We start from the raw sequence: 22,950 nt of genomic DNA, 5'->3' as shown, positions 1-22,950 counted from the left end.
ACATAACAAGCTCGTGTGGTGACTTAGAGAAATGGCCAGGGGCGTAGCCAGAAATTTTTTTCGGGGGGGGGGGGGGGGGTTCAACCATACATTATGGATGTTCGTGCGTGCGTTTGTATGTGTGCGTGTATATATACACAAGCAAAACTGAAAAATTTCGGGGGGGGTCTGAACCCCCCAACCCCCCCCCCCCCCCCCCTTGGCTACGCCCCTGGAAATGGCCATAAGTGCAGACACCACATATAATAATATACTATTTGTCGGAGAAGAAAGCGTGCGACCTGAGAGAAGCGAAGTCATTTAAAAACATTGTGCACTTCGCATGCCTTGGCTGCCAGTCTTTCAGGCTTCCGTAGCTGTTGCCGCAGCCAAACACAGCGCAGTGGTAGCTTGTCGACCTGTTCTCGTCCGACATTTCGATTTGCGGCAGCACAATTGTTTCAGCGCGTCGAAAAATGGAAACACGCTGACCTCTCACGCACCACGCAGTGCAAAACTCGGGAATCCGCACACACCAGCGGCAGCGGTCGGCCGAGGTGGAGAGAGAGAAAGTGGTGAAAATACACCGGTTTGAGGCTACGCTCCTCCTCTCCGTGAAAACGCGACTCTCCTCGAGCACGGCCCGTCTAGAGGCGCGCGCTCGCTCCTTCCCTTACGGCCTGAGCCACTGAGATCAGTGGCCTGAGCAGCCGCCGGGAGTACAATGGAACTTTTTCTATACAGTCACGACGGCGCGCTCCGCGTGAGGGCGTCGCGAGCCAACCGCCCATAGAGTTACTGTATATGCTACCATATACAGTAACTCTAACCGCCCAAAGCGCGTTTCGCCGCATGCGCTTCGTGTTGTAAACCAGCTGTGCCCGGCCAATTTCTCGTGCTAATTACTTCTTTCGGTTGTAGCAAGCGGTGAAGGAAGTACAGGTGCGTGTGGGGACAGTCTGCCTTTCTCGGCACTCGGCAATAGAAGACGCACACGCAGCGCTACTAGCAACAACAATATTTTTTAAGACCCGACCACCTTATATTCGATGGAGGCGAAAATGCCTGAGGCCCGTGTGCTTAGATTGCTGTGGCTGGAAATGAATTTTCAGGCTAAATTAGGCGCATCCAGGATTCTTCTGTCGCCGCTGGCGTTGGAAACTTTACAGACGAGACGTACACTGCCCTGCTTTTCCCCACAATGTCCGCGGTGGAGACAGTCCGATTTCTTCTGAGAAAAGGAGTAAACTATGTGCTCACGAAGAAATTTAACAGTGATCCTATAGAGGCATTGTTTGGAAAATTGAGGGCAATGTGCGGGGGCAATGACGCGCTAGACGCATATAGGCCGTCACAGCTGCTTTGACACACATTGTCAAGGAAAAGGCGCTACCTTCAAAAGACATGGACATTCGCGATGAAAACATTGAAGAAGATGATGTTATTGAGGAACTTAAAGCTCTGCGAGAACCTCCTCGCAAACCACCGAACTCTGTTGCCTATTCAGGCTTGGTGTATGTAGATGGTTACATTGCCAAACTCATCCCTGATGTCGGTTGCGAAACATGCGCCATGCTAGTGACGGCAAACAAAACGAGCAGTCCTTTGTACCATCTTCTCCGTCAGCAAGAAGCCTATGATCTACACTACCCAAAGCCGGAGTTACTATCAATGCTGGATACAATTGTGACGTTCTTCGAGAAAGCAGTCAAATATCTTCCTCGAACGAAAATCCTCGAGACTCTGCAATTGACTGTTGAGCCATACCTTAAAGATTCGCCACTTCTGGACTGTCCGGAAGGTGTGGACAAGAGTCACGCGAGAGTGCTGGCTCATATTATTTCTGAGAAGTTTCTCCGGATTCTTCTTATTAAACTACACAAAAAAGTTAACAGATCAGAATGACAGGCCTTCCGGTTTTATTCACAAGCCCTCGCGGAAGCATATCAGGCTGTGACAGACTTGACTCCTTTAAACTGTGATCGTCACTACAGTGTTTTACCAGCAGTGATTTTTTTTCAGTTCTCCATGCGCATATTGTTGTAGTACCAAGGAAAACATTGTTTCCCATTGAAAGGATTCTCTGAAAGTTTTTTTATGTTTCCTCTTCGTCTGCAGCGTGGCCGTCCCCACTATGCAGTGACTTTCACTTTTTTGAAGTATTTGTTTCAATATTAAAGCACGAATTAAGATGCCTCCAACAAAAAATGTGCAATTTTGTTATTTTCAAGTACAGCGACGGCCGGCACATACATTTGAAATAAACATTTCCCAAACCATGATTAAACCGTTTCCTCAACCAAATGCAATGTTCATCCTCTTACTTATTCTCGAAGTTACAGAAACCTAAAAAAAAACAAGGCTGTGTTATAACCGCGTCGATGCTTTGCCGAGCAACAGAAGCGGGCTTATGAGCGGCCTGCGCCACCACTTCTGTAAAGCGGAATTTACCAGAGTCATCACATATACTTGCTACCATGTTTCTATCGCATTGGTACCATGAATACCATATAGAGTAACTTCAGAAAGCGCCATGCTAAGTCGGAAGCCGAGCACTCCCTGCGCGCGCTAGCCTCTGCAACGGCCGGGAGTGAGTTAGGGAACAGCTAGAGTGCCTCGATGCGCGCGCCCCCGCTTAGAGTGGTGTCAGCTTTTGAAAGGGCAGGTGCCGCCTTTTCGGCCTTGGCGGCAGCGTGGCCGCCATTTTGAATCCCCCGCCCGGTCTCTTGTGCGTGGCGCGCGTGCGGTTTTTAGGTCGGCGCTCGTTTCCCTCCAGTTTTGTGCGCTCGCTACCGTCACCATGGCCGGGTGTTGCGTGCCGCAGTGCAGCAATCATTCCAGAAACGCTGGGAGCTGTATCGTTTTAGAAGATACGAGGTTTCTTTGGACAGTAAAAAGCGAACGTTACAAGCGGCAACCGAAGAATACATTATGCACTTTCAGCGTAAGTTTCCGGCCGGTATTTCGAATGCACATGCAAGGATAACTTCTGGCGGTGCTAACCTTGCGTAATAAATGGACACACTGATATCTACTACATGCTTAAAATGCTTTGGTTCACGTGTGCATGAATCCTGCATTTTTCTTCGCAAATATTATTTACTGCATCTGGTTGGTCCTGTATCTGCCCTTGATTTTTTCTTTCGCTATTTTTGTGATTTGAAATGTATCATGGAATATATTATGCGTGTTTGCCTGCAGATCAAATCCTTCTTTTTTCCTAATAATAATTATTTGTGAGAATTTGAGAGGCACTGTAAATAGTGGAAGGCTCCCGAAATTTTGACTATCTGTTGTTCTTTAACGCACACCTAAATCTAAGTACGCGGGCCTCTTTCATTTCACCTCCATCGAAATGGGACCGCTGCGGCCGGGATTCAATCCCGCAACCTTCGGGTCACCAGTCAAGCACCATCACTAAAACCACGGCGGGTTCTTGTTTTTATATTCCTTTCAGTGTTTCAAGTACGCCTTCTGTGCTGGTCTGATGCCCATGTATGTATGTGTGCAGTTAAATGTTTTTTATCCTTCCCTGTTTCTGTGTTTCAAGCTTACATTTTCGTCCTGTCTTAAATAATTACGCGAGTTCCTGTTTTTTTGATCATTTACGATCACTGTGAATCGACTAGTGGCAGTTGTGTTTCATTGTGCAATTTGCGTTTTATTCGTGTAATTGCTTCTGTCAGCGCAGCATAACGCGCACAAATAAATGGCCTGTACACTGGATATTAACGCACGCGCGCGCGCACACGCACACACACGCACACACATTCAGTATTTTATTTCTTTGAGCAAGCATAATTTATTTATTTATTAATAATGTAAGCCCTGAAGGCTCGTACAGGAATGTGCATACAAAGTTCTCGCGAAACGTCCATACAAAGAAGACGCAAGAAAACAACAAGAAGACGGGGAAGCATTGTGTACAGTAGACACGCTATGTCAGTAAAAAAACACAAGAAACAAAGTCAAGCTGGGCAATGAGTACGTCATGAAAAACCAGTTAATGAAATAAAAACTCACAGGGTCCATTATGCGTTCGCTTAAGACGGCTCGAAAGCGAAAGCCATCTTATTCTTAGTTTTTTGCGCACCTAGCGCTGTTTTGCATTGCCTCCAAGATCGGAGGCACCTCACCTGGTTTTGCACTGCCTCTGTGATCTGCCCACTTTTCACCAAGCTACGATGTCATGTGATAACGGCATCATATGACGTCACGCCAAAATTTGTGAAGCCATGATGACGTCATCACGTGACGATGACTTTTTGCATCCCTCGTCCCCGACGTCGTGGTACGCTGACGCCGTAGACGCGGGACGCCGACTGTCAAATTTCGCGTTTGATGAGGCATTTAAGGTTTTCGCCTTAAAAAATGCGTCCGCCACGGTGGTATAGTGGTGACGGAGCTCGGCTGCTGATCCGAAAGTCATGGGTTCGATCCCGGCCGCGGCGGTCGCATTTAGGTGGAGGCGAAATGCTAGAGGCCCGTGTACTGTGCGATGTCAGTGCAGGTTAAAGAACACCAGATGGTCAAAATTCATGGAGCCCTCCACTACGGCGTGCCTCATAATCATATCGTGGTTCTGGCAAGTAAAACCCCAAATATTAATAAGAGACAAATAAACGACGCCCTGCATCTGCCGCACAAAGTGTAAAACAGTATTGGAAACACTCAATAAAATGTGCATGCAATTGGGCATGCGAGAACACCTGCAGATACAGGAAAAAGAAAGAAAAACGCGCTGATACTGCGCGCATGCAATGTTTTACGGCATACTACTCAACAACGTATCGTTTTGATAAGGACTCAAGGTGCAACTCGAGTGCCGATACAGTAGCGGCTACAGATTGTGAGCAAGAAATATCAGCAATAATAATGATAAAAAAGCTTTCGTTTCATTTTAGCAGGGTATTCGCACCGTACTGCCCCTCGGCCGTTTATTGTGTGTACAATATGTATGATGCCATTTATAATAAACGAGTAAATTGTTTGCAAACTTAGCAAAATGAGCCACCTTAATCGCGCTTAGGTAGCTTCGCAACACTAAATTGTATGTGTTCAGATACATATGCTGCTGCTGCTGACATGTATACAAATACTTTAAACGAATATTTGTGTATATGGAATGCAGAGCTTACGAGAAATTAGGAGACTTTGTCGTTTCCGGCGTAAGGAAGAGGATTTGTTTTCAACAAAGCAGAGTGTACGTCTACCTCTAGCGCATAACACATGCACAGACCGTCAGCTTACATGAATTATATGCTTCGTTAATAAACATTTAGGCAACAACAGCAATAAAAGCTGTCCAAGCTTCAAAAAAGAACAGAAAAAAGAGAAAGCTCACTAGCGTGCACTTATTTCCGGACGTATCCGCGCACCGCAAGCGCTTTGTGTAGCGCGTTTCGCATGCTGCGGAGCTGCGGCGGGATTCGCAATGGCGGCCGACGTAGCAGACGACGCGCCTGTCCTCACCCTCGGCGGAGCGCGCGGGCATCAAGGCACCCTAGGAACAGCTGGCTCGGAGCGCCCCCACGAAATTGCGGCCACAGGTAGCAACAGCCCCCCGTGCGCAGCCGTAAAGGCAGAGAACACCCATACACTTAGAGAAGGGAAACTGTACCTTTGACAGTGCAACGGAAATAAGGGTAGCGGTGGCGTTGTGAACTAAAGTAGCCGACCAAGAGATGCCGTTGTACAACAGGAAACGGAAATGAGTTTTATGCAATATGGCTGCCGTCGCTCGTTTTTGGTTGCTGTGCAGTGCGCTCCGGTCGCCCGTGCTCCTACAAAAGAAATAAATGTATATGCCACGTTTTGTTCACTTACCGAGCCCTGCGAGTGTCGTAATGAATCTTCTGAACTGTCTTTCGTGTGTATTCCGTGCCCCAACTGTGTGAAATGCTACGAAGGTGCCAGGAGACGCCAATGCCTCAACTGGCATTAACGCACACAACACCGGCGATGTGTAAGCCTGATAATGTTTTATTACATATTCATAAATCATTACAAGACAAAGTACACCACTGAGCGTTCACACAAGCAAACAACGCGGTTACATCGTGAAGTAGTGGCTCATAAAGCGCGAACGCACGAGCAAGAAGAGCTACGAAACCTATGTATACGTTCTAAAAAGACAGGGCGTGCAAACAAGGACACAAGAAGAGTTGTTAGCCGGCGTTTGTGGTGTCCTGACTTCTTTCTTGTGTCCTTGTTTGCACGCCCTGTCTTTTTAGAATGAATACTTACCAACTAGCTCAGCTCTCTGTTATTCTATGTATACGTTCGTGTACACTATAATTATTTTCCTATTTCCTCGTGCCAATTTTATGCAGCCTCTTTGGGACATTACCTGGCCGGTAGCCTTGCGGAGAGAATACGATAGCTTGCAGCGCAAAACTCAGTGGCTGGCAAAACTCACTTCTCCAGACCTTTTGACTTCACATTGTGAAACCACCCGAATCCGTATTTTCCTTACTACTGGCTTGTTTCTTGACAAGTTTAGCATAGCAGGTAAGGTGCCGCGCTGGTAAATGCGAGGACGTGGGTGTGAATTCCCTCCACGACGGCCGCATTTGTTTTGTTTTATCGCTCAGGAAAACTAGGCGACAAAATGGATGCGGCCGCCGTGACGGGCATTTCGGTGGGGTGCGAAAACCGAAAACACTGTACTTAGATTAAGGTGCACATTAAAGAGCCCCAGGTGGTCAAAACTGATGCGGAGTGCCCACTATGATGCGCGTCATAATCGCATCGTGGTTTCAGCACGTAATTCTCCAAAAACAATTCATATATTAAATTTCTATGAATTCAAAACTATTTTAACTGGTGGAGCGAACCTATAATAAATTCGCCCTGGATGAAAAATTATCCTAAAGTCTAGTTTCTCTCTGCAGAGGCAATCGGCTAAGTTGTGTCCAAAGAGGCAAGTAATGACTCGGAGTAGCACAAAATTTGTTTCAGCTTGCAGCTGACCGCAGACATGTGGGCTGGGAAAATTCGAACCTTTCTTGGTAAAGAGCCCACTTGACAGCACGGCAAGTGCCCAGAAATTAATAGGTATGGTCTAATCATTCCGTGCATTCCCACATTGTAAGTAACCAGCTTAATTCACAACACAGATACATAACAAACCCTTCATGGTCCCAACAATACTGTAGGAAATATCAGTACATTGCTTGTAAACACATGGACAACAAGTAAAATTGTACAACCAAGTCATGATCTCCTTGGATTGCTTATCCTTTTTGCTTAGAACAAATATAACACAGCAGTGCATGAGCATAAAAACAATAGTCTTGAACTGCTAAGTCAATTTTTGCAGCAGACTTCCAAGTCTTTGCGTGGCTTAATTCTCTATTTTTGAATTCCAAATACCAAAGAATCCTAATATGTACAAACTAGGGGTGTGCGAATATTCGAGTGTCGAATTCGAATCAAATAGTACCTAATCGAATAATTCGAATCGACTTTCGAATAGCTAGTATTCGAAGTTTCGAATAATTCGACAGGACAAATATCTAAAGCGCGACAAAGGCCGATGGTGCAACTTGGTTAGGGTGGGGTGGCGGAAACTAACGCTAACGTCGTTACACTAGGCCTTCCTTTAAAACTTTCACTGACATCCTGGTTCAAAAGCGAGCGCACGCTCATCTTAAAAGAGATTGTCATTTCCGCACGTAGGAAAAGACATGAGAATACTGTCAAGCCCTTCACAACTTCGTTCCCAAAACGAAGGCATGGACTTCTTGCGCAGTTCGGTTGCGTATGCTGCAAGTGCCGTAAAACGTCCCGACTTTGACCTACGAAACCCTCTGTCATTGGCTTTGCTTGTAAAAGTTTGTTCACGCTGGGCAGTCGCCACTGCCACACCGAACCACTCGTTCAGAAACTTCCATCGTTGCGGCACGCAGTTGAAACGCTGCTGTGAACGGGCGCCCGAAGATTTTTGGGCACGGAGCACCCATGGCGATGAAGCACAACATTACCGTTGTCAGATAAGCCGTATTGCGCGACCATGGGGAAATAACTAGCCACCATACCCCCCTCTGTTAGTCTTTAGGAGGTTTGGAGTGGCGCTGCTGACTGGAATGGCGGCTCTTCTATCAACATGCTTGCGTGCCCATAGAAACTGAAACAAAAGCCACTCTCGAACAAGTGCGTAATGAAACTGTCGGCACGCCGTAGCGTCCCTGATTTGTCCTTTGTCTTGCCGTAACTGGCGGTACACATTTTGTGTAAGTATACTATTCGATATTCGATATTTTTGGCCACTATTCGATTTGATTTGAGGTGAAATTTCACAATTCGCACACCCCTAGTACAAACATTTGCAGAAACAATTTGCGACAGTGAGCACTGCCAAATGGGCCATTAGTCACCTCCATCATAATACGAAGCAGTTTCTCTGACACCCCTCTCAAGTGTGCTACAGCACCTATTTGAACAGAGAATGCTTCTTCCAATTTTCTGACAAAATTGAAAGCTGCTTCTATGGGCACTGTTAAATTACCTAGAGTCTTGTCCTGCACCTCCACTGCTTTGAACATCATGGAGATTTGGTTTGGTGAAGACAAATCTTCGCTTTTGTCTTTCAAGAGATCCTTGCACTGTAAGCATGGTGCTCTTTTCAGAAATGCTTGTACTAGGTATACTGACACGTAACAAACTATGTTTGATTGAAGTACATCTGCTGGTTCTTCGGTGTCTGAAAGGTTTGAGCTGAAGGTGTCGGCCACAGTAGGACTTTCTTGATCGAGCCTTAATTTCTTTAGCTCAGTTAGAAGAACAGCCTTATCTGCTTGGCAGTTGCTGCCATCTGAAAGCTTGAAGAGCTTCCCGACAATGATATGCCTGAGACCGGCAGTGAACTGGAATGTGTTTGCAGTCTCGTTACAGCTGTGCTGCTGCCGAATGATCCCAAACAAGTTCTCCAAGGGATCCTGATTCAGACGATGAGCGAGCAAAAACTTGAAGTTATAGGATTCCTGCAGATCTGCCCACAGCATAAAAACTGCTTTAATTGTCACCTGCCAGCCCTAAATGGTTCTTGGTTGCCTAGGTTCTTTGAATTTCCAAGATTTAATCCATGCAATCCAAGAATGCAAGAATTCAATGTGCCCTGTAGAAGTATTAATTGTATACCTCATTTTTCTCTCAGCTATCTTTACACAAGAACTGTTTAATGAATCAAACTGATCTATTTTCACAACAAACTCAGCTGTGCTTGTGGCTTCTGGTGGAGAACATTAAATGCTGTGAATGCTTCTATTGCTAGATAGAGACTGTTGCTGAGCACCCACTTTACTTTCATGTTACCAAACGCACTTCCACAGATGTGCCCTCAGTGAGCTTAGGTAGGCATTTTAGTTTCAGGTGATGTGTTGATTCATACAAATCTTAATATGCCCCCAGGAAGCAACCTTATTACCAACAGGAATATCATGCTTCCTCAGATTATTCCTCATACATTTCAACAGGTGGGGGACGTCAAAAATGAAGGAAATCTTCTATTTATCAGCAATAAAGAAAGGCCTGTCAGGGCTCACACCCAGTGTCCTTGCAATAACGCAATTGCTGCTACCCTGGTCACAAACCAATGCTTTGACGAAGAGGCCACATGCCTTTAGCTCAATGATTAGCTTTTTCAATGACATTAAAAGGGGCCCTGCGTGAACTGTCCCCTCTCTTCTCAAAAAGGCTATTGGCTGTATCCATTTCTTCGCTATCCCAGAGACCACAAGTGCTGCAGTGTGCGCTGTGCCATTTGTTTTTTCTCTGGCATTATCAACATATCCATGTATGATGTCTTCCTTAGGGTCATACTGCAGATTTCTTTTTAATGAAATTTTGTCAAAAATTAGGCAGCAAGCTCTGTCTTGAATTTCCCAATTTTTTTTCTTGCCTTTTCTTTGAATAACTCGAGAATCTGAGACAGAACTCCTGTCTATATTTACGGCCGACAGCCACGTCCTCCAGGACTTTACTGTGGGAAGGCTCAGTACTAGGGGTGTGCGAATATTTTAGTTTCGAATTCAAATAGAATACTAACTAGTCGAATAAATTCGATTCGACTTTCGGATAGCTAGTATTCAAACTTTCGAATAATTCGACAGTACGAATAGCTAAAACGCGACAAAGGCCAATGGTGCAACTTGGTGAAGGTGGGGTAGCTAAAACTAATGCTAACGTCGTTACAATAGGCCTTCGTTAAAACTTTCACCGATTTCCTGGTTTGAAAATGAGCGCGTGTTTACTTTAGAGGAGGTTGTTATTTCAGCACGTAAAAAAAAAGAAAGACAAGAAAAGTGGCAAGCCCTTCTCAACTTCACTTCCGAAACAAAGGTACGGACTTTTGAATAGTTCGGTCGTGTATGCCGCAAGTGCCGTAGAACGTCCCGAATTTGGCATGCGAAACCCTTGAGGATTGGCTTCACATGTGAAAATTTGATCATGCTGCACATTTGCCACTGCCGTACTGCACCACTCGTTCAGAAACTCCCATCGTTCCGGTGCTCAAACAAAACGTTGCTGTGAACGGGCGCCTGAAGATTTTTGGGCCCAGAGCATGGCCATGGAGCACAATAACGTGACAGTTGTCAGATGAGCCGTATTGTACAATTATACGAAAAAAAAAAAACTAGCTACCGTACCACCACCCTCTGTTGCCCAAGAGGTTAAGAGTGGCACGGCTAACTGGAATGGCAGCACTTCTATCAACATGGTTGCGCGCCCATAAAACCTGAAAAAAAAAAAAAAACTCCCGAACAAGCACCTAACAAACCTGTCACCACGCCGTAGCTTTCTTGATTTTTCCTTTCTCTTGCCGTTACTGACAGTGCACTCTTCGATACTATTCGATATTTTCGGCCACTATGCGGCACTATTCGATTCGAGATGAAATTTCACTATTCACACACCCCTACTTAGTACCTTTGATAGATATTTATATGCCTCAGGGCTTGTAAAGTAAAGACTGAGGGCAAACTGTCTAAGTTGCATCGGCCATCGCCTCCCATGTTTTTTCAGTGGTTGCAGATGCATTTGCACTCTTAGAATTTCCAAAAAGTCCTTCTTTAGGTACCTGCCTGCTTCAAGAAGAAGCTGCGCATGAGATGCAATTGGTTTCTTGGACTTTTTAAGTCTTGCAACAGTTTGATAGAGGTGGGAGTTCTCGTCGCAGTAGTGCTGAAGCCTCTTCATATAACATGGAGTGAGCACTTTCCGGGTCCTGGTCCTGGCTCTTGGGGTTCCTGGAAAATCAAAAAGCCACATCACTAATGTTAAGTCTGAGCAAGAGGCTTTAAAACCTACACTTTGGTTAAATGGTTTGCTAAGTTTGGTACACTAGAAACACATACATTTGTATTTTATTGCAACATATTACCTGGAATTTTGTGTGCATCCTTTACAAAATTTGCAAGCTATGCCCAAATTGAAATACCAGGTCAGGCTAGTGTAAAAGGCTAATTTGGTATTTTTGCATGTTATGAGAACAAAATAAACACAGGCAAAATGTATTTTTTGTCACACAGCCACGTATATGACTGGCCAAAGGTAGGCACACACCCAGTGGCGTATAGTAAAACGTTAAACCAAAAGTGCATTTATTTAATGAAAGCATCTATTTAATGTAATGAGCTGTATCATTAACCAGTTGTAGTGCCAATATTTATATATTGGGGACGCATGTGGGAATAATTCCTTTTTGTTTTGTAGAATGAAGACACACTTACTGGAATTACTATGTAATCTTGCATTAATCTTGCTTTAATAAGAGGAAGAATACCTACTCTGTGTAGTTGGTGCTGTTGGCAATGGCTCCTGTGCCCCCTGGGATGCTGGCTCTTGTATTGGTGGAGAGATATTGAGGGGCACTGGAAAAGAATGCTGTATATCACTATATAAATTTAAGCAGGAACAATGGCATTGTGCTTTATTTTTGGAAAGCTCCCACTTACTGGTCTCACGCCTTGATTCTGAGAGCTCTGGAGAGAAGTCGGGGAAATCTTGGTATTCTGAAAGTACACATCATTACATTAATTCTATATCCGCTTTAGAAAAAAATACAACAGATGAAATACACACTTTCGATCAAGTAAACAATGAAAATTACCATCTATGGAAGCAGCGAAACGAAGCTTCGACACTTGTGACATAAGAAATATTATTCGCGAAACCACTGCCGTTACAGGGTGGAAGGTACAAAATACTCATGAGGCAAAATTCGTTACAAAATTTAGATTTTATAGTAATCGTGGAACCAAGGAAAATGATAAGAGTTTCTGAACAATCTCGACGGTCCGAACACACACACACCCCTACATTCTGGCAAGGTGGGTCTTAGATCTCAATATCGGTGGCAGGGGCATAGCCAGAAATTTTTTTCGGGGGGGGGGGGTTCAACCATACTTTATGTATGTTCGTGCGTGCGTTTGTATGTGCGCCTGTATATATACGCAAGCAAAACTGAAAAATTTCGGGGGGGGGGGGGTTGAACCCCCACCCCCCCTGGCTACGCCCCTGATCGGTGGAGGGGTATAAGACCCCCAGAGACCGCATTAACTTGAAGCCCCCTTGACTTTAAGAACTGCTGATAATAATCTAAATGTTTAACACAATGTAATCATTCATGAAGAACCCCAAAGCACTTAAACGTTCTCTTTCACCTAATGCAATTACCATTACGTTCAATAATCACCGCTGTTCGCGCCCCTCGCAGATATAAAATCTCGTTTAAAAAACTTGTGCTCGATTATTAGAAACGCTGCACGCATAGCCACTTCAAATTGCCTAGGCGTCCTATTGAAAAATCACGCGCAATCCCTTTAGGTACAGTATACCGAAATCACAAACCAGACGTGTCGCGTGTGCAAGTTACACGGCAATGCAAAGCTGACACTGAACAATATGTGGTTTATGTATTCGTCATTATAGCAATATATTAGTTGATATAAAAACTATGTCAGAGAAACGACGACGGACCATTGAACAAGAGCATAACTGACGCTCCGGCTTACCTGTTTACGGTGCGGAATCAACAGATCGACTCCATGAAAGCGTCAAACGTACCCCTCGATCTCGATCGCTGCGGCATTCCTAAATTCGCCGGTAAACTGAGTCAGCTACTATTGCTGTAAAGATAAAAGGGCGTCTGCGAACTGAAGCGAAAGGTGCTTCCGCATTTACGTTGCCGCCGAACAATTTGAACGCCAACGGCCACGGAAAAGATGGATACAAATTGGATTTTGGTCCAGTTAGTCATCACCACGGTCATCACTGAAGTCTTAAAACGTTGACACTTCAATCAAAAAACAGCTATACATATTAAGTCTAAACATAAGTAACTCTCTAGCTATCCAAAGCAAAATAACATGTTTGAATGATTCATTGGCTTGCGCAAAACAATTTCTTAAAGTGTAAAATTTGGGTGGTTTAGCGCCCCTAACAGGGAAAATGCAAACTAAGATAGCCGACCGCTAAAAGAGGAGTCAGTAGCTCCACTCTGCGCGCATATCGATGGAACTCGCCGCGGTCGATTTTTTCGCCCTCTACGGCGATCGCTAGAACTTGAGACTTTCCGGGGCCTGGTAAGCGACATTTGTTTTCGTGGCCGCTACAGGGAGCGACCGCAGCGCCGCCATTCGGTAGAGCCTGAAACGCCTGTTTTAGGCACTTTTTCTCCCTGAAGACGGCCACTGGCCTAGGTACTGAGGAGAAGAACGCCCCTAGCTCTACTTGTCCCTAGCTTGATCGGCAGCCATAGGCCATGCGCGCTTCACGCCGGTGTCAACCCACGCCAAAGTAAGTTTTTGCATTCGCTGTCCTGCGGTGTTTTCTACCGCGCGACGGAGCAAATGAGTTAAACGGGCCAGGCCTTCTGCCTGGTGTGTTGTGTTTGTGTGCCGTTCGCCTTCGAACTCTACCTTTGTGAATTTGCACCCTGTGTGAGCACCACAGTACAAGTGCTTAGCTCGAGCTCGGTTGTAGTCGAGGTGGAACTGCATTCAACAATTCATTATTTACGTGACGCTACGGCCTCAGTCCCGAAACTTGATTTGGTGCAATTATGTTACTGTTACTGCAGCTTCTGATCGGTGCAGCTATTTTGCTGGAGGGAGGCTTCAATGTAATTACTGTGTTGTACTACATGTCCGTGTCGTTCCATTTGATATGTCATGATACACTTCACGTGTAGATGGTCGACGCTACCATCTGTCCAATACATTACATGGTTCTCAGTGCAACTGTCTAGCGCTAATTGTACCATTTTTATTACGTACCTCACTTCGCTGCAAGTGTGCTTCTTCACAGCCCTGTGCTTCTTCGCAGCACGGGGCACAGGCATAACAATTGCAGCACGTTTGATGTAATGCAGTCCTACCATCAATTTGTATAGGCAAGACAACACATAGGACAGTGCACATTGGAACTTTGTGCAAAGTTTAGGTATTCCCTGTGACCTTGGGCGCTGCTGACAAATGTGCCATTTGTCTGGTTTGTGTAGAATGCTAAAATAATTTGCTGCATCAGCCAAGGCAAAGCAGAAAATTAAGCTGGAAATGGCCACTTCTCTGCATTACAAGCTCTGTGTAGTGGTGCTGTAAATTCTGCATTGCCAGATATTGTTGCGTTAGAATCTGACTACCTGCAAAATTTTGACTGGCACAAGCACCCAGTTGCTGTATTTCTGGTAGACCAGCTGCACTATTATTACAGCTGTCGTTTCCCTTGGTTTTGTCCTAGCAAAGACACCACCTGGTTCAAACAGCCCACGTACAACTGTGATTAAAACTGTGAATAGCATGCACACATACACACTTTAATCGCTATGGATGCAACAGATTTCAAAGAACACTGACTGCAACGGTTGATATCACTTCCTTTAGAAACTTGCTCAAAGCACATATCATTCTGGTGTAAAGCAGCTTGCACAGTTGTAAGAAAGCGGGCAGTTACCATTGCAATTTGCAGTGTTCCACTACTTCATTCTTTAAGGGGCTCCTCAACTACTTTTCCAAGTAATCATCGAATGACCTCAGTATCGGGCCTCACGAATCGATTGCCGCAAAAATTTCTTGAATTCGTCAAGAACGAATAGAGTTACAGGGATTTGTCACACGCTTTCAGTGCTTCCTCTCTTCTCTCAGCTTGCTTGAAGGTACACATGGAGGGATGGCATAGAGGAAACAATTCACGTCATGAGCTTGAGCATGCATGATGAAACACGATTGCTCTCTGTTGTCATTCCTGTGCATGAGTGTGGCTACTATAGAGCACAGGGCCAGCGTGTGGCAGCACCTTGGTGGCAAGAAACGCATCTTATCCAAATGCCGCTCTTTATTTATGTGGGATATTGGCCTGCTATGTGTTGTTCAATGTCAAGCAGCAGGTGCCGACAGCTGCGAAGAGAGTGAGCACAGCCCCCTGTATGAAAAGAGGGTGCCTGTGAAAATGGCAACTTCACGCTCCACTTCTAATCTCTCCTTGTTGCGCATGACTGCAAGGCTTGGCTGAGCTTTTCATAGTGGTGTCTGCTTTCCACAGGATGTGGTTTCTGAGCAAAGAAACAACTGCTTGCAGCGCGAACTCAACACAAGGACAAAAGAAGACGCGGTGCTTGTTCGTGCCTTTTGTTTTTGTGTCAAGTTCACACTGCAACCAGTTGTTTCTAATGATCTACCAACTTTCCAACTCTCGTTGACTATGTTTTCTCACCAAGACTACATTTTTTCACCAAGCCTGACGGGTGGTTCATGACCTCTTATAACAACTTTTTCATGAGCAGAGTATCCTTTAAAGCTTCATGCAACATTAAAAAAAAATCATAGAATCGGCCCACATTAGTAAACACAAAAAAGTGAAAAATTACATTTATTGAAATTCTACATCTGTCTTTCCACTACTGTCTTTTTCTGTGCGCGATTTTCAACTTTAGAAGGCGTCTGATTATTTATTTATTTGAGAATACCTCACAGGCCCCGTAAGAGGCATAGGGTGAGGGGGCATTTCAGAATTCTAAATGTGCATGGTGTGGCTGCACTATAACATGCATAAAATATACAGCTGTATCGTTACCAGGAAATGGCTATATTTTCACATTGAGCTGAGGCATCTGCATATTTAAATAAGTGTTACAATACTTTATTGGATGGCTGTGCATTTGGGCACATGCGGCTGGCGGTTATCACAATCTTTGTATACAGGGCAATCTTGAGCGGTCATGCTTTATACCCTATAGATCTTCGACTAAGACTTTCTTGCTTGTTACTTTTATCAGTATCGAAACTTTGCAGTATTCATGCACCTTACAGTAGCTTTTTTTTTGGCGAAACCGACCTGTTACTACAAAATGTACTAATATGATAAAGGTCTTCAAACTTAGGTTACCTCTTCGTAATTGTTGCCAGAAGAAATAATTTACTCCAGTAATCAGAGTGGAGTGTCTGGCAGTCCTATGCAATCTTTACTGCTTGGGTGGTACTTTGTAAGTGTACACAATGATCTGCAGTGATGTTTTCAGGCTTGCTAACATGAAAGCAGTAAAACAAGCTGGCCACTTTTACAGCAGTATACAACTTATCCTGGAACAAGCAAATCACAGTGGTACCACTACCTGCAGCAGTGACACTTAGGTTGTATCACAGCCTGTGCCCTATACTGGTACATCATTGAAAGACTCATCTAGCCTGCACAGATGTCATTATTGTCATTGCGCCTCGAGGCGGCTAACTTCTTTTTAGTACCGTGTCATCCGTAACTCCGCTCATTCCCATTCTTTACTGGTTTGAAAACATTTTGCGGCAATAGATTCATGAGGCAATAAACTGATAAGCTATTATATGATTACTTGGAAAAGTGTTTCAGGAACACTTTAACATACACTGTGTGTTCTAGCATGCTGCTGTTACCAAGGTTGATGCACAACATGGTTTTGACACAAGAAAGAAGTCAAGACACCACAAACGCCAACTATCAACTGCAAAGGCACACAATGGCGGGAAAAAAAGAAGACATGAAAACTTATCTGCGCATGCTGATGCAATAGATGAACTTATCAATCCGGCACGTGTGGGGGTATACGTGAAAGATAAGGCAGTTGATTTATTCTTTATGCAAGTTAATAGACGGTTAGCTCATGCATGCGCATGAGCTAATAGTGCGCGTGCATGCGCACTATTATCAATATGCCATGCCTCGATTATTAGATGAGTTTGTTCATTCATATGCCTGTAAAAAACTGCGTATTTATCGAATTTTGGCGTGGACTTACACTCTCGACAATGTAAAGATAGATTAGAAGGTGAGCCTCCGCTTAACAGTATTTTATGTTCCAATAATCTCTGGTTAACACAGCGGCTCGTCTGTCCAATGTAGAAGCAGCTGTAGCTAAAGGGAACCTTATAAACCACACCTGTACAGCAGTCAGTGAATTTGTTGGCATGTTTTATGAAACAAATGTTATTCCGCATCGTGTCTACTATTACTCGCTCATTCTTTCTCTGCACAGTGCACAAATCTTACCTAGATAATTGGCAGCCGTAAAGACAGCATTAACGCTGTATCTACTTCCCACTTTCTTTAGCCTGTGAGACATGCAATGAATGTAAGGAATACCTACGACATGTTTTTTTCTCATTGCTTTCTGCAACCATGCTCGGACTTAGCATAACGGACTTCTTTAAACATTCCGCGATAGTGGCCGCCCTGTCTTTGCACGCCCTGTCCTTTAGAATGAATACTTACCAACTAGCTCAGCTCTCTGTTATTCTAAACATGGTTTTATTCCACAGCCCTGGGGAATGTCTTGGAATGCTTGTTCTGGTTACAGACTGAAATGTTGCTAATCTTGTGTGTCCTTATTTCCTCTTGGGCACCTTGTGCACTTGTTTCAGTACATGTACTAGGTCAATACAAATTTAAGTGAGTCAGGAGATGCACTTTAAATGATGTCTTCAAGTAAACAACAATAGTGAGCTTTCCACATTGTAACTGTTATTGGCATTTCAGAAGCCACACAGCAAGATGACCAAAGGATGTACCACTTCAAGATGGAAATGGCTATGTTCAAAGATATTTTAGAGATGTACAACAAGGAAGATATTGGGATTCTCGTTGCATCGATATATGCGATCTGCAATAGCAATGTCCAAAGCTTAACGGGCACTTTCACGTAGAGAGCCTTCCTTATTACAGCGCTTATTCGCAAAATTCTTGCAGCAACATGTTCACATCGTACAAGTGCGCATCTCTCCATCAGAAATTTTGGACCGCAAGGTTGTTTACTGCCACTTGAAGAAACACCAAAGCCTCCAACCCAATAGACAGTAAACAAGAGTAAGGTAGCCAACATAAGAAGGTGCAATATGGAGAGAATTGAACATGCTTTTCTAAAGAACAGAAGAAGCCTAAAAGCAGTGAAGAGAAAATTGGGCACAGGCAAAAACCAGGTGTATGCACTAAGAGAAAGGCAAGGCAGTTTCACTACCAATATGTATAAGGTAGTCAAAGCAGTAATGATTTTCTACAGAGATCAGCTAGGACAACAATGGTAGTAATAACAGTAGTAGTAGTAGTCCAGAGGAATCTCACCAGCAATGGCAGGTGAAGGAACGAAAACTTCTTGTCAGAAGAATTGGTATCTGTTCATCTTAAAACCGCTTCATGCACAAAAAAAAAACACACCCCTAGAGAAGATTCTGCCAGGAGCAAAGACACAAAAGCAAGACAATTATTGGAAGCTTTTTACATAAGAAAGCAAGAAAGTTTGTGTGTTAGTGATACATAAGTAGTTTTATATAAGACTGAGAAACAGTTTATTGAGCGTGTGTTATTGTATTACCCCTGATGTTCAAATGGATGTTTGTTGCGCAGGCGCGAATTGATGGTACATATGTGTGTGTGCTTTCTGGGAATTAAAGCAGCTGTGAGTGGCGCCCTGTCCAGTCATCTTCTCTCGTGGTGTGCGTCTTCTTTTTTTTGTGTCTAAAGCAGCTTTAACATGAAGGAAAGAAAGCCTTAGAGGGAATGCAGTGGGGCAAAGCAGCCGGTTATGATAAGGGGTGTTGCTGTACAGTGATGCTATTAGTTTTCTTGTGCCCTTTGCAGCCATCTGCCACTGGTCAAAAAAATGCAGCCCAGGAATTTTTCAGCTGTGCCAGACGGCTATGGCGAGGAAAAGCATTAAAAAAAGTAATAGCATTGCTCTGCGATAACACGCCAGGTAACAGCAGATCTGTTTAAAGACGGGGGCATACTGTTCTTGAAAAACTGGCCAGTTTGTATATGCAATGCCTCTTTACTGTGAGCGTGCTGAAATCTTTGAAGAATGTGAATATTGCCCTAATTAATTATGTATGACATTACTATACAGTTTTATGTACTTATAAGCTTTGTTTATCAATGTCTTGTATTAATGTATTTTTTTTTGTTTTTGGTACAGTTAACTTATGTACCTATTTGTAATTTGTATCGAATAATCATGTGCAGGGGGTCATGGTATGGTCTCATAACCAAGGGACCCTTTTCTGTATATCCCTTTTTGTTGTAATCATGCTTTGCAAAATAAATGTTCGAATGAAAAGGGGCATCAAGAAATTGAAAAATTAGAAGCCGATCAGCTTACTCATAACTGCTAACAAGGTATTTGCAAAAGTAATAGCTAATAGAATTAGGACCACCTTAGAATCCAATCAACCAAATGAGTAAGCAGGATTTCATACAGGCTACTCAACAATAGACCTTATTAGCACTGTTGATGTTATGGATAAATGCATGGAATATAACCAACCCCTATATATAACCTTCACAAATCATGAGAAAGCATTTTAGTCAGTTGAAACCTCACCAGTCGTGCAGGCATTGCAGAAATGGTGTGTACACAAATTGTATACAAAAATGCTGGCTAAACTCTAGCTTGCTGAGCCGTAGGAGTACATATGTAAATTTTATTACATTGTTATAAAACGGACAGTCAACACTGCCACGCCAACTGTTGTTAGAGAACCGTTGATTAAAACATTTATTCACGATCTACACGGTGTGGCTGCAGCATGGTGGTCATTGCAGCACATTTGCTACAGTAAAATCACCAACTATAAATGGTATGTCTCTCTTGTCCAACCCACACAAGATGTCTTATAAAACTTCCAGTGTCTATTTTCCATGTTCCTGAGATGATATAGACCAGGGGTCTCAAACACGCGGGCTGGACCTTTCGTAGCGGCATACCCACGAATGACTGTCTTTGTCCTGCACTTTTTTTTCTTAATAGTCTATTAGCAAGCTACGGAAATATGGTACATAAATACGGTAAGGCAGTAGGGTAGCGCTCCTCCTTTCCTGCTCGTTGTGCTTAAGTCGCTCCCAGTTCAGGTGACAGTTCAGGAAACTGTGCATCCTCAAACGACAGGTTCCTCGTTAACAATGTGTAGGCTGACAGGCAACAATGATGCGTGACAATCGCACAGTAACTTGAGAAAGCTTTTGTGGTGTTGGGTTGCCTTCACCGGCAAAAGCACAACGAGCGGGAAAGGAGGAGCGCTACCATACAGCCTTACCGTATTTGCGTACTATATTTCCGTAACTTGCTAAAAGACTCTAATAAGTATGTTTATGAGCTACAGAGACGCGACTGGTTTTAAGCATTTTTTTCATGTGGCACCCCCATGTGAGGTTGCAGTGCGGTGAAACATAACCATGGAACAAAAACTGTATATCCCCTTCAGGCACAACGTCCACATATGTGGACACAACTTGTTTTTGCCAGTTTTTTTGGACTAGCCGGAAAGAAAGGGCAATATACATAGCGCATAGCATCAATTGAACCTTCTGCATGGTCAACGTGCCTCGACTTAACCTCAATGTGCTAAGTATGACCATAACCGATCACTTTGGTGAAGGCACTACGATGTTAGACGGGTTGTTCGACGTGCCGCATTCCAGGACCAACGTCATAAGTATTATTTTTCTCCGCACGAATGGAACATGACTGACTGCTGAGTAATTAAATATTCAATTATCCTCTAATTAAGATTAATTAGCAAAACTCGCAAACAACAGCATATTACTTTATTTTCTTTCTTGGAATGTAATATTGAGTGCCTTAGAATTACGTTGTGCGAATTTGAGACATTTGCAGACAGTGCATCATAATTCGCGCCTGAAGGGGATATTTCAGAATCAAGGTCCAGATTTCAGTCATTATGGAGATCTCTCGAGTCCTGCTGTCAAATCCCTCGAGAAATGACCCACATATGACATTTTGTTCAAGCTAATGTTGAAACTAACTAAATGGCAGATACAAGAATGAAGCATCAAGTTGGCGATTGCAAGTACGCAGCATATTAGCTGCATACACAATAAACTGTCAGTGCGTGGATGTTGTCAAGGCTTTTCAAAGATAATTTAAACTTTAGGCAAATTGACATCTATGGTGACTTGTGCGTGCTGTCGGGAAGAGCCTTTTTTTTTTTTCTTATAATTATTATTAATCAAGTGGTGTCGTATGTACAGTTATCAGTCTCGTCAGTGAGCAATTTCCAGCTGCTTCTTTTTCATAATTCAAAACATTCTTCGGATGGCACTAAAACAAACAAGAGCCTTCTTTTTTAAAATGATTCCTATTGCTCCCTTTCCATTATATCTACAGGAGGCCTGCACTGAGCTCACTGCACTAAGCACACTGAGCCTGCACCGAGCGCATTGAGCTCGGCCTGCCAGGCGGCGCTAGCAAGTGCCTACATCTGGTCATTGTAGCCGTAGTCGTACAGCGACCAGGCGTACAAGTCTGATGTCACGAGAAAAAATATTGAAACAATACGCACGGCCAACAACCTTGGTTGTAGTCCTAGAATGAGGACCACGTGGACGACCACGTCTATGGCAGCTGCCGCCCTAGTGTTCCTTGCTCATGACATCATGTGATTACCTCCTATAGCATCAGCTTTCATATGCCAAAGCTTAAGACAGCAGACTACGCAACTGCTGTTAGAAGCAGAAGCAGTCTACGAGGCAAAACATGTGGTATTGTGCAACGTGGAGGTGGACAAATATCACATAGCAACGTTCACTGGACTAGTTCTCCAAACAACGCCGGCAGACAAAGAATGGGCTAGAAATCGCAGAAACTGAGAAGTTACTACAGCAACGAGCTTGCAGCTACAAAGCAGGGTAAAAACAAGGTGTAGAGACTGCAATAGAAATTTTTAATGTGCAAAAGTATATGGCAAGTTTTCCAGCAATTTCGGTGCCAATATTGTGTCTATAACGCAAAAGGTGTGGCACTTTTCCAACAAGAATACATATGGCTTTGTAGAAAACAAATGGATTTGGGACAGGTCAACTTAATTGAAATTAGCTTGAGTGCATCAACCTAATTTTGGGGGTGATATGGAGGTAAGAAACATATGGGCCACCTTGAGGAAGAAAAGCATCATTAGCTGGGCAGCGTTCACAGGCGAGTCTCGGTGAGTGCTTCCTGCTACTCACCGAACATCGCAGCCCCACGTCAAAGCAGAAATCTTCCTTGCGGAAGTGCTAGCCAGTAGCTGTTTACAATTTCTAAGTTCTGCATTCGCAGATTCATGCACCTTCTTACCCTGTGGACACATGTGAAAGCTGGCAACAGGCTCCATAGTGTACGCCCTGCATTGAGCACTGGCCTACCATACAAAACTCCTCCAAAGACAGTGGCTACATAATGTAGTGATGTAGTTGTCGAGCGTACAGCAACAGCAGGAAAACCTCCCCAGTCACTCAGAATTACAGCGCAGGTGGCATTCTAAAGTTTTGTTTTCAGCTCGCTCTGGTGCTCCCAAAGCAGACTAAGCAGCCACTATGACCACATGAGCCTGCCTAGCACGTTGCACCAAAGGTGGCGTCTGCTCTTCCAGTAGTATGCCTTACGCCCAATACCAGTTACGGAAGTGGCCATGAGAGCACCCGGATAAGGGCAGCTAGAAGTGAGATGGAGTA

At 44.0% G+C, this 22,950-nt stretch overlaps 1 long non-coding RNA gene across 1 annotated transcript; it reads right to left on the bottom strand.

Annotated features, from left to right (window-relative positions):
- Positions 1-11,051: 11,051 nt before the first annotated feature.
- LOC125759273 (uncharacterized) lies at positions 11,052-12,003 on the bottom strand. Its single transcript, XR_007416848.1, has 3 exons — positions 11,937-12,003; positions 11,769-11,852; positions 11,052-11,228 (listed from the first exon to the last, which is right to left on the bottom strand). It is a non-coding gene; the product is annotated as an uncharacterized LOC125759273 (long non-coding RNA).
- Positions 12,004-22,950: the final 10,947 nt, after the last annotated feature.

The sequence above is a fragment of the Rhipicephalus sanguineus genome, chromosome 7, assembly GCF_013339695.2.
Source record: "Rhipicephalus sanguineus isolate Rsan-2018 chromosome 7, BIME_Rsan_1.4, whole genome shotgun sequence".
Lineage (NCBI taxonomy): Eukaryota > Metazoa > Arthropoda > Arachnida > Ixodida > Ixodidae > Rhipicephalus > Rhipicephalus sanguineus.
Note: the sequence above shows the minus strand (reverse complement) of the source record. Positions and strands in the feature narration are given on the sequence as shown.